Source organism: Onychostoma macrolepis, chromosome 16 (assembly GCF_012432095.1).
Source record: "Onychostoma macrolepis isolate SWU-2019 chromosome 16, ASM1243209v1, whole genome shotgun sequence".
Classification (NCBI taxonomy): domain Eukaryota; kingdom Metazoa; phylum Chordata; class Actinopteri; order Cypriniformes; family Cyprinidae; genus Onychostoma; species Onychostoma macrolepis.
This window is the reverse complement of record NC_081170.1, coordinates 20,627,967-20,639,671: the sequence shown is the minus strand read 5'-3', so window position 1 is coordinate 20,639,671 and position 11,705 is coordinate 20,627,967. Positions and strand designations below refer to the sequence as shown.

At 39.6% G+C, this 11,705-nt stretch overlaps 1 protein-coding gene across 2 annotated transcripts in view; it reads left to right on the top strand.

The window, feature by feature from the left end:
* LOC131521211 (glutamate receptor ionotropic, NMDA 2D) overlaps positions 1–11,705 on the top strand; it is a 126,394-nt gene that overhangs the window by 24,290 nt on the left and 90,399 nt on the right. The window contains exon 1 of one of the 2 annotated variants that reach the window (XM_058745727.1): positions 9,113–9,671. The exons of the other annotated variant lie outside the window; for it this stretch is intronic. The gene's annotated coding sequence lies outside the window, so the exon portion shown is untranslated. Of the gene's footprint in view, positions 1–9,112; positions 9,672–11,705 lie in introns of those variants that run through there. 2 annotated transcript variants of the gene reach the window in all.

The following is an 11,705-nucleotide window of genomic DNA, read 5'->3' as shown; positions in this document are numbered from 1 at the left end:
AAGAATCTTGAAAAAAATGTTTCCACAAAAATATTAAGCAGCCCAACTAGGTTTCTTTTTACATTTCTGATGGATCATGTGGCACTAAGGACTGGATTAATGGCTGTTGAAAATTCAGCTTTAAAATCACAGGAATAAATTATTAAGGGGTCATCGGATGCCCGATGAAGTTGATATGATCCTTTAGGGTCTTAATCAATCGTCTATAACATACTTTGGCTAAAACTTCTCAACGGTAATGTAAAACAACACTCTTTTTACCCTGTCAAAATCAGCTCTGTTTTCAGCAAGCCGTTTTAGTCCATGTTCCTTTAAATGCTAATGAATTTTGCTAACCCCACCCCTCTCTTCGGTGGGGTGATGAGCCATTCTCATGAGACTGTTTACTTTAGCCGCGGAACTTGCTAACTAGCACATTATTTGGAAAGGCGATTTGCAAAGATTCATAAAAGAACCTTACACTCACTTCTTCTGTTGGTGAAGCTGGATCATGAATGATTCGCGCGAAGATAAACGCATTTAGGTAGATCGGGGGTCGCATTCCCTTCTTAAACAAAGGTAATCCACTGCGTCCTCAGCGGCTCAGATGTCGGGAGTAAATGACGACTGCTATGTTCATTATTACATCCAACAACAGAACACCTCAATCGCTTAGGAGACATTCTTGTCTACATCTGCTCCAGCATTGAAACAATGGCGGACTGATGACAGCTCACTCAGGGCGGGTCTAAGGTAAAACGCTAGTATCGATCAACAATCGTGGGTCTGTGTGACATCACACAGACAGGCATCTGAGATCGGCTTGATTTGAGAAAGGGGAAATGATTTAACAAGATTAAAAAAAACATGGGTGGATCTTTATCATTATAGGGTGGTTGTGTACACACACTGCCAAACACATTTCAGTTCAAACAACATGTAAATGTGCATGTCGCATCCGATGACCCCTTTAAAGTAGAAGGAGTTATTTTAAAGTGTAGTAATATTTCACAACATTAGTGCTTTTACTGTATTTTTGATCAAATAAATGCAGTCGTGTGAGCACAAGATACTTCTTTCAGAAAAATTACAAAAATCTTACCGACCCGAAACATCAACTACAGTAAATGTTGTCTAAAAATGCAAAAGTTTGAATGAAATGACATAGTCATAAATGTCAGTGTGGTACAACTTTCATGATATTGTAATGAAGAGAAAAGCCTTCTTGAAAAAGTAATTTGGCATAATCATTTTATTTATTTATTTTTCTCAAGAAGCTGCTTTGCTGCTTATTATTTAAAATAGAATTGTATGCAAAATCAAAGTCATGTGGTGCAACTGACATGTACAAACATGCATGAAATAATACAGAGGATATGATTGTGTCAAGGTAAACAAGTCTGTTAAAGTATCAGATAATTTGATCTTTAAATGACAAGACATGGCTCATTTGTAAAGCCTCATTTGTATAGTGTGACTCCTTAAAAACATACTTTAAATAATACAATACTTTGTATTGAAAAATAAATGTAAAAACATTTTGTTTACATTCCCATATATGTATGATGTAAGGGAAAAAGTTGTATTACTTGATGCTTATTCCACATGAGATTTAGACTCATTAAATTGAATTTTTTTCTTGAAAATGTTATAAAAGTTGGGTTTATAGTTATTGCATTGGGAATCAGAAATGTCATTAGCTCAGTACACAAACAATCAAAGTCTATAGAAATTCTCCACTATGATGGAAAAACAAACCTGTGTGTGAATTTTATCAGAGGTGGTTGCAGGGCACTTGCGCACCTGCCTGGAGTCCATGGTGCTCATCTGATTAAAGATTACCTCAAGTACAGGAGAGAGGTAATTAAACATTACAGGAGGAGAAATTCCTCATCTCCCCCACCATACTCTCACTCAGCACATCCAGCCCCCATTTGCAATTTAAACGCCCCCAGCAAAGCATAATAGTTTTCTGCTCTGGTGATTTTGGTTTTACTGTGAACTGCCCTGTTTTCTTTTCTTAGCATAACTATGTTGTCTTCTCAAAGCACAATAGTTTTACACCTTCAATCCTCTAACAAAAGGAACCAGCTCAGCTTCTGAGCAAATGGTAATGTTTTTGGTTTCTGTTCTGTTCAATTGTTTTATCAGCTTAACTGGATCAGGCTAAACTAAACCCCGTCATCTTGTAGGCAGCGGCAGAGTCAATATGTCTTATTTTCGGTAGAGATATACCAGTTGCCTGTGCGCAGTTGCAGGTATTAGGATAGAATGGAAACCATGAGAAAGAAAACTGAGGGGGAATGAGGGAGAACTGAACACAAACTAGCCTGCTGTGTTCTGAATGAATCTGTGAGAGCGGGTTGAACAACTGTGTCAGTGGAGTGTGCAGACATTTTTGATTTTTATTTATAATGTATGTTTCACACCTGTGATGACACTACAACGTCTCTACATCTGCTGTTCCCGATCCTGGGATTTTGTAAGGAAAAGGATTGATTAATAGTAGATACCAAGATCAGCGAGACACAGTCAGTCTGAACATATTGGTCTATTTTCACTTTCTGTTTTTTGTTTTGTTTTGTTTTGTTTTGTTTTACTGTATAATACCACAATTGTAGTTAATGTATGAGGAGGACCATGTTTGTCTGCATTCTAGAACTGGATTTCCATTATAACACAAACCTGTTGGACAATTGTAAATTCTTTCTTTGTTGTACTTTCACATCTGCGTGAATGCAAAATATCCTAAACTGTCATTTCTTGACAGTGGTCCCCTTTCCAGTATATTGTGACCAAGCAGGGTTTTTTTTGTAGGACTACCTCACAATTGGCCAATCATAGATTAAAACTGTGGGATGGCATCTAGACTGGCCAGGCGTGTTTTTTAGTAGCTACTGATCTTTTCTATACTCAAAGATCTGAGTATAAAGGCTTGCCGTAAAATAAAAAAATGCAGGGTGGTTGTCACGATTATGTTTAGTTTAGTTCAGTTCTTGTCATGTTTGTTATGAGCTCTCATTAGTTACTATGGTTTCTGATTAGTTAATCCTTGACCAGCTGTTCCTGTTTAGTTCCCTCATTTACCATGTGTGTATTTATACTCCTTATTCGAGTCTCTCCAATGTCGGTGATTAGCTCATGTTATGTATCAAATCAGTATTCTCAGTAAAGTTCATTTGGAAGTATGCGTCTTCGTTTGCTGTCCTCATTCCTTGACAACCCGTGACAGCGGTGACATTGTTTTATACGTCGGTTGTTGATTGAATTTTGAGATGTGGGCTTTGCGCTCAAAAATCGAGACAGATGAGCATGAGTTTGCAGGGGTAAGGTTTGATTGGAAAGGTCCAACATATGTCACCAGAAAGAAGTCACTGAAAAGTGTTCACTGGAACATCCATCTATAACAGTTTGTTTAAAAATTATGAGGTCAAAAAAAATTGGTTACACTATTTTAACGTGTCCTTGTTACAGTGTAATTATACATTTAACTACAGAGTAAAATTAATTAACTACATGTACTTACTATATGGTTAGGGTTCGGATTAGGGTTTGGCTTGCATTTGTGACCCCGGATCACAAAACCAGTTTTAAGTCGCTGGGGTATATTTGTAGCAATAGCCAAAAATACATTGTATGGGTCAAAATTATACATTTTTATTTTATGCCAAAAATCATTAGGATATTAAGTAAAGATCATGTTCCATGAAGATATTTTGTAATTTTCTTACCGTAAATATATCAAAACTTAATTTTTGATTAGTAATATGCATTGCTAAGAACCTCATTTGGACAATTTTAAAGGCGATTTTCTCAATAATTAGATTTTTTTGCACCCTCAGATTCCAGATTTTCCTATCCGATCCTAACACACCATACATTAATGGAAAGCTTATTTATTCAGCTTTCAAATGATGCATAAATCTCAGTTTCAGAAAATTGACACTTAAGACTGGTTTTGTGGTCCAGGGTCACATTTATTATAATAGTAAGTACATGTAACATGCTTAACAAGGACACTTTAAAATAAAGTGTTACCAAAAGTTTACATTTAAATGATATATATGCATGGAAAATCATTCACTTTAAGGTTTATAACATGCATTGGGAAAACAGGTTAATTTTAATTTCATGCAGACTTATTAATATAGTTTGTCAAATGTCAAGTCTTAAAGGATCATTCTGGGATAAATTCAAGCCCAATCAACTCATTCCTTGTTTTCCTAAGGTCAAGACACTGAAGGAAATGTTAAGCTTATAATTTTATAAATGCATATACAGTAATTCTTCTGTTAAAATTTTGAAGATGTTAAAACAGTTTGTAACTTTACAGTAATTTTAGGGTTTATGGCTTTACATTGTTGGACAACTTCACACAGAAAAGGATCCCCCTTACACACACTAAAATTATGTTAACATATACATATTGTTCTGTTGCTATATTTTTGAAATTGGGTATTTTAATTTTGCGTATTGCCACCATTCTCTTCCATTGTAAGTTTCTTTCTGTAAGCCAGATTTGTGTTTTCAAGAAAAAGTGGAAATGTATTTTTGTGGCAGCATTATGCCACAACCAGAATAGTTAAGCTACTACGAAACTGAATATTCCTTAAACATGATAAAGTAGAGCAGACAGAACAATGTACACTTCGTAATGGCTGGAGAGCTGCATCTTTAGCCAGCTGAGAGCACTGATTGGTTGGGCCTTTTAACTGATATATCTGAGAACTTAGTACACACTGGGATAAAGCCCAAACCCCCGGTGTTCTGGATGATGAAGGGCTTTTCAATCTTCTCATCGAATCTCTATCCGACCCTGTCGAATACCTCTCGAGAAGGAGAAAGAGAGGTCTTGAAACATGCGGCATCATGCCACCATTAGCTGTGGATGAAGCTGTTTGGTGAGAGTAATACTGTTTAAATGGAATTATAAGTGATCAGAGAAATGACCTCAGGGACTGAAGGCTCTCATGGCTTCCATCAGCTCTGTCGGAACCCTCCAACTATTCCGTACAAACACAAGCGAGGAGCCTTAAAAAATAATTATTCATACAAAGTCTTTAGATATTCACAAATGTGGATACTTGAAAACGGTGATGTGCATTTTCGCTTGTTATGTTAATTAGCTCGGGATTACAATGGCCATCATTTTATCGTCTGTGAAAACAAATGTGACGTACTGTAGCTTTTTTTCTTTGCTGAAAGCTTAATTTTGTGTCTACGTTTAACACCAGCCCAGTCAGGGACAGGGTTCAGTCTCACTGCGAGGAAAAAAATCTTTAAGAAGAAGAAAATTTATTCAAGAAATGAAATGTAGCGGATTTGAACGGAGCCGTTCTGCGAGGGCACCGTAAAGGATTAGCCCTATTCTTCTCAGAAGGTCGCTGACAGCTATTGCGCAAAAGTACTTGGTTATTTTCTATTACAGCTCGGACCGAGAAAAAATTCAATCGTCGTCGAGGTCTCCCAGTGCGAAAAGAAAGTCTGTGTGGCACTGCTGAATAGGGCTCTCACTCTCTCCATCTTCCCTCAGGCAGTCTCTCTCTTTAGTTCTCCTATTAGCTTCTTCTGCACTTCTCCCTCGTGTCTGCTTGTTTTATCCGACACTAATGCCAGATGCCATGTCGTAGTCCGTATTATTATCCCAAGGCCAGTACGAAGCTTCAATATGATTCCTATAAGGCCCTGTGCATGCATCTGGGACTGCTGCTCGATTCCTCCATCTACTATTTACTTGATTAAATGGGATTTTTCTTTATCAACTCTAATCAATCTTGGTGAGTAGACGAAGAGAGAATGAAAGAAACGCCAACAGAGAGCAAAAAAGAGGAATCAAGAGCGAGGGCAGGAGGGAGCGTAGCCTTTGCATTCCCCAATCTGATTTGATGGGATTTACTTGTGACTATCAATGTTTACTCATCTGTTGTGCTCTGAGCTATAACTCAAACAACAGGACACACATACAAAGAGAGCGAGCGAGAGAGAGAGAGGGTGCAAAGGGTGTGAACATAAATTCCACTGAATGAAACTTGTTAACATGCCCTCACTTCAAAATCACACTCATTCGCTTTGACAGTTTATGTGGCAAACCATTCAACTGACATCTGTCGCTGCCCAATGGGAATCAGACTGATGAATGATATGTGGGTATGTGGAACCTGACAACTAGAACACTGGTCCCCTTGCTTTCTCACAAACATAATTGCGGTGATTGGGTAGGTTGCACCAGCCCATATAAATGGCCTAAATGGGTATTCACCCAATTTCTTTCCTTTTATTGTTTTTTCAACTATATTCAATGGGGTCCAAAACAATGTTGGACCCACTGACGTTCATTTTATGGAGACCGTTTCCGAAATATCTTCTTTCTAATTTGGGATGTAAAGATTTGTCACTATTTCTGTTTCAACACAACAAAAACTGAAAAAACGATCATAATTTGTACTTGTTCTGTGGAACATAAAAAGATATTTTGAGAAATGTTTTTTGTCTGTACAGTGGAAGTCCAAAACTGTTCAGTTTCCAACATTTTTCAGAATATCTTCTATTCCAGAAGAAACTAAGTCAAACGGGTTTTTCTCCACCTTCACATTGATGCAAACCCACATGTATAGTGCACTATCCAAACTTAAATTTTTATAATTCATGAATGAAAACATTTTTAACATGATTTTGATGTACCATTTCCATGGTAATGCAATGACTGATTTTAAAATGGGTTTCAAAGGATGAATTTTGAGATTTTAAGTTTTCAACTGATATATAATTTCTTATGATTTCTAATGCGTGATAGAGAAAAAGGCAACTAAGAAGACTTTCTGTGACAAAGGTCAGAACTCCTGTTATGTAGATTTTTCAGGTCCACTCTTGTCATAAATTAATCTATTACTTTTCCTACATGTTTTTACAAAAAAAGTGGTAAAATACCTATTTAGGAGTCTTAGACCTTTCCAACGATATATAGTTTGTCATGATTAGATTAGGATTTAATTTTAAAATAGTGAAGTAAACGTAGGCGTCCCACAGAGGGGACGGTGACAGTTAAGAGGTTAAATTATGACAGTATTTCCATTTTTGGGTACTATACCTTTAAGTGAATACTTGGCTACTGTCCATAAAGTAATACAACTGTATTATACTGCATAATATGACAATTACCTTTGTTTATTAGCCACCTTAAAATTTGTAATCGGAATTTTGAAAAGCTTTGCATTTGAGTTGGTAATGGTTGATGTTTCAAAATACTTTGCCACATGTAAACTGTAATAAATAAAAATTTCTTTAAAAATAAGGTACATAATCATAAAATAATTTGTACACATAAATGTTTAAATGAATATTTACAAACAGATTTAAATTGGTAAATACTATTACAGCAAACAGGATTTTATATATTTACTCATACTACAGTTCTTTCTGATCCTTGAATCTGATTGGCTGAGAGGAGCGTGATATTCTAGTGATAACCAGGGTGCGATTTGTGAAAAAAGCAGAGGGGGTGGGGGGGTGGGGGATGCTTTTGAAAACTTTTTTCTCTCCAGGGTAAGGTTATAGTCTAACCTAATGTTAGTGTAATCTGTTAACAACGCACATCATAAAGCCGTTTTTTAGGCAAGTAAAAGGGGGTGGGGGGATCCCCCGGCAACTATCGCACCCTGGAGATAACATAACTCCAACCGTTTCGCTATTTATATCACTCCACTTTCCATATTTCTCACAGCGAGTGTCATGGCTAACACCCAAATCCACTACAATTTTATAAGTAATACTTTTTCGGAGATGTGAGCTCCAGGGTGTCAGCGGCCATTCAGCGCTCATGAACCCACCAAGAGCAGCCCCACCTCGGCCAGATCTTCTGGAATTTGCTGGCTCTTGTGTCCCTTTTGTGGTTAAACACGAGATATAATTTGTTTTGGGTAAATCTAACAGGTTTCATTAATCTATTATTTGTTCCAGTGCAAATAGTTTTGGCTGAGGGCAATATTGCTCACATATATATGTGCTTCTGTAATTATTTAGATTATATAGGGTTAGGTTGCAACTAAGTTTACTGATACAACGCTCAAATATTATGTAGTGTGTTAAGTTGTAGCCCAGTGCTCATTTATCCTATAACTAAACACTGGCTTCTGTTCTATTAAGGACCTAATAATAAAAACTAATAAGTATGAAATGGATATGAATGAACTTGCATTGAATGACTAAGTGTTTTGACTGTTATATCCAGTACCTACTCCTGCACAGACATGATGCTGGGAGGAGATGAGAAAACGGATCAGTAGTTTATGCTTTAAAACACAGGATCCCAACCCTGTTCCTGGAGGGCCCCCAACAGTACTCACTTTGGATGTCTCCCAAATCAAACACACCTGATTAAACTCATCAGCTCATTAGTAGAGTACTCCATGATTTTAAATGGGTATGCTAGATGAGGGAGACATCCAAAATGTGTAGCGTTGGGGGGCCTCCAGGAACAGGGTTGGAAACGACTGCGCTTTAAATGGCTGAATGGTATTTCATCAATAGCGCTGCGTCACGCTGGGATTCAGTAAGGAGTGACCTTCTGCAAAAAACACTGACCATTTATCATCTGAGCTCACTAAATGAAACTCACAGTGTCATTATTAATCACGGGCTATTGAGTTATTGGTTTATTAATCGATTGACAAGTCACCACATCTACAGGACCACAGATGTAAAAAAGAGAGCTCACACAGCAGAAAAAATAATTTATTACACTTTTTTTTTTTTTAAAGAAATAAAATAAAATCACTTAAATGAACAATTATAAGGCACGTTGGTGCTCCATTGATAGCCCTACTGCAGCTCAAGCTACTTACTCCATCCACCGATCATTTTCCCGGCATGAGCAACGCTAACTCACTCTCCAGAACACGCGCTGGCGCGCACGCACGCTCACGGTCGGTGCGTATTCCCCCCCGTGTCTTTGCTGTGTGGATACACGCGTGTCTAGTGACACAGACGGACGGCGTGACGGACGCACACCTCTCCGTTTTGCTCGGAGAAGCAGAAGTGGCGATACGGCACCATTGATTCGCAGCACGGGATGATGGGAGGGGAGAGAGACGCGGAAGGGGGCTGCGGGGGGCATGCAACAGAGGACTGAGTGGCTCTAGTAAATATTTATATTGCATGATGATATGTGCGAGCAAAAGGAGGTGTGTGTGCGCGCGAGTGTGTGTGTGTGTGTGTGTGTGTGTGTGTATGGGGAGGAAGAGGGCTGAGAGAGAGAGAGAGGAAGAGACCTCAAGCCACCCAGTTATTAATATTATTCCACACCGCTAAGTTTAGCATTCAACACGTGTCGCTAGTGATGGAGAGAGAGCGCGGGAGAGAGAGGCGGCCGGCGCGCGCGCGCGAAAGAGGGAGGTTGACGGTTGACGGTTGCTAGGTGACGAGGCGCATATACTGAATTTTAACAAAAGAGCGGAGAAAGAGGGAGAGGGAGAGAGAGGAGCGAGAGAGAGAGAGAGAGAGAGAGAGAGAGAGAGGAGGGAGCGGGAGATAGGTGGAGAGAGAGAGAGCTCGCGAAAATTGAATACATGTAGAATATATATATTTCTAGGTGTATTTTCCCCGGAGAAGCCGCAAAAAGGATACCTCGAGGGGAATGATGTGAAGAGAATGGAGGGCCGAAAGGAGAGAGGGGGGACAGGCGCGTGAAAAACACAGTAAGTAACAGTTTAATGAATGCTGCTGTGTTTCTGCACGGACTTGACTGCGTGGAGCGAGGAGACATGGCACTGACAGTGCACCGCCGGCTCCGGGTGAGGGGACTTTGATGCGCTATATGTGGAAAAGATGGATGGCACGCGATAGAGAGATGGATACGGCCGGCGCGCGCGGGGGTTTGACCCTTCTGTCATTGCTGCACGCGCGCACATATGCCAGTGCTTACAAGCCCACTTGTTCCTCAGCGAAACGGCACATACTTCGACTTTTCTTGCACTCTCACTGCACAGATATACACGCGCAGAGGTTACAGCAACACGCGAAGACCCACGCACGCACGCACGCACGCGCCTGGAAACGGCACTGAGACACGCGCAGTCTGCGGGCACAATTAGTGATTTTCATAAAAACAACAACTGTGAAGCGGCTGAATATTAAAACGTGTTTAAAATGCTGCTTCGGTGCGGCTAATGATCGCGGCGCTGTGCCGCGCTGTCAGGCTGCTCGTCTCCAGTTGTGTATGTAAACTGCGGATTTATCAATTTTCCTGAGCACAGTTATCAGTGTCTCGTAGTGCATGTGTGTTTGATACTCTTGGTGTCTCAGTGCCATGCGAGCTTATTTAAATAGCATAGCTTGTTCATTTTCCAGTCTTTTTTTTTTTTTTTTTTGTATTTATGTTTATAAACATTTAAATGAGAAGAAGGAGACTTGAAATATCTTGATACACCAATTGCTGTCATTTCTCAAAGTCTGGCCATTTGCTTTTTAATAGTTGGGTAAGAAATCAGTGAGATTTATGAGCAAGGCTCATTATGTTAATTTCATATGAGCCCATCATAGGCCCACAGTTTTCCTCCTGCGATATGAATCAAACCGTTGGCGTTTAGATGAAGTAAAATCATTTATGTGGGGCTTCTGCTTCATATTCTGTAATAAGTTTTACTCCCTGCTTGCGCCAAACTTATTAAAGCTGTTATGATGGAGCCTGGAGTCCTGCAGAGGGAATGTGAGGTCTTAATGTCCACCAAGACAGGCCTTAGATCAGTGCTGGCATACATCGTACATTTATGTTCAATTATATGTGTTAGTGCACTAACGGCATGTTGTGAAACGTGACCTTTCGTAAGCTTCGCGCTGTACGATTTTCCCATCTTCTGAGATGGATACATATGCGGTCTCGCAGGTGAAAAGAGAGAGGTGAGGAAAGATTATGACCTCCAAAAAAGCACATTTACTGAAGAAGGCATGTTGTGGATACTGGGCACGCAAATCACCAAGGACTGCACACACACACACTCACACTCACACACTGCAGTACTGTAATGCGCACAGTAATGTTAATGTGTTGCCTTCAGTGTCAATGTAGCTTCACTCCAGCAGTCTGTCTTACAGCTGCTTTCCAGGCTTTACTGTAGAGGGAGGGGGAGTGCACTTATAAAGAAGGAAGGAGAGTGAAAGAATGAAAGAGTATAGAATGAAAGAAGGTGAGAGACTATAATGCACTGAAGAGGAGGATACAGCAGAGGTGTGGATACAGATGAAGCTGGATGGGGAGGAGAAGACTCATAGACAGAGAAATACAGTGAAGTATGAGGAAAAGAGAAATACAGTGCAAACAGAACGAGGGAGTGAGACGAGGAAATGAAGGAGAGGAAGAAAGCGAAAAGAGGAATTGAATATCTGAGACTGAACATGGTTGGAGGGCTCAGACAGAGAGATGAGAGCAGCTTGAATCAACGTTTGCATTTCTCTTTTCCTCTTTCTCCTCTTCTGTTTCAGAGCATTGATTCTTTATCTTCTCCTTTACCTTTGCTCTCTATCCCCTCTATCGTTCCCTCCCTTGGGCTTTCAGACTCTAGAGTGTTGCTGCTTTTTTAACATCTTTTTTTTTCCTGCTGGATCCCTCTCTTCAGCGTTTCTATATCAGTCTCTTCATCTGATTACTTCCCTCTCTCTTATTTTTTGTTTGCATAACTGTGTTGATGAGTCCAGCGTGCCCAAAACTGGATCCAACTCTCCTCTCAGTATCC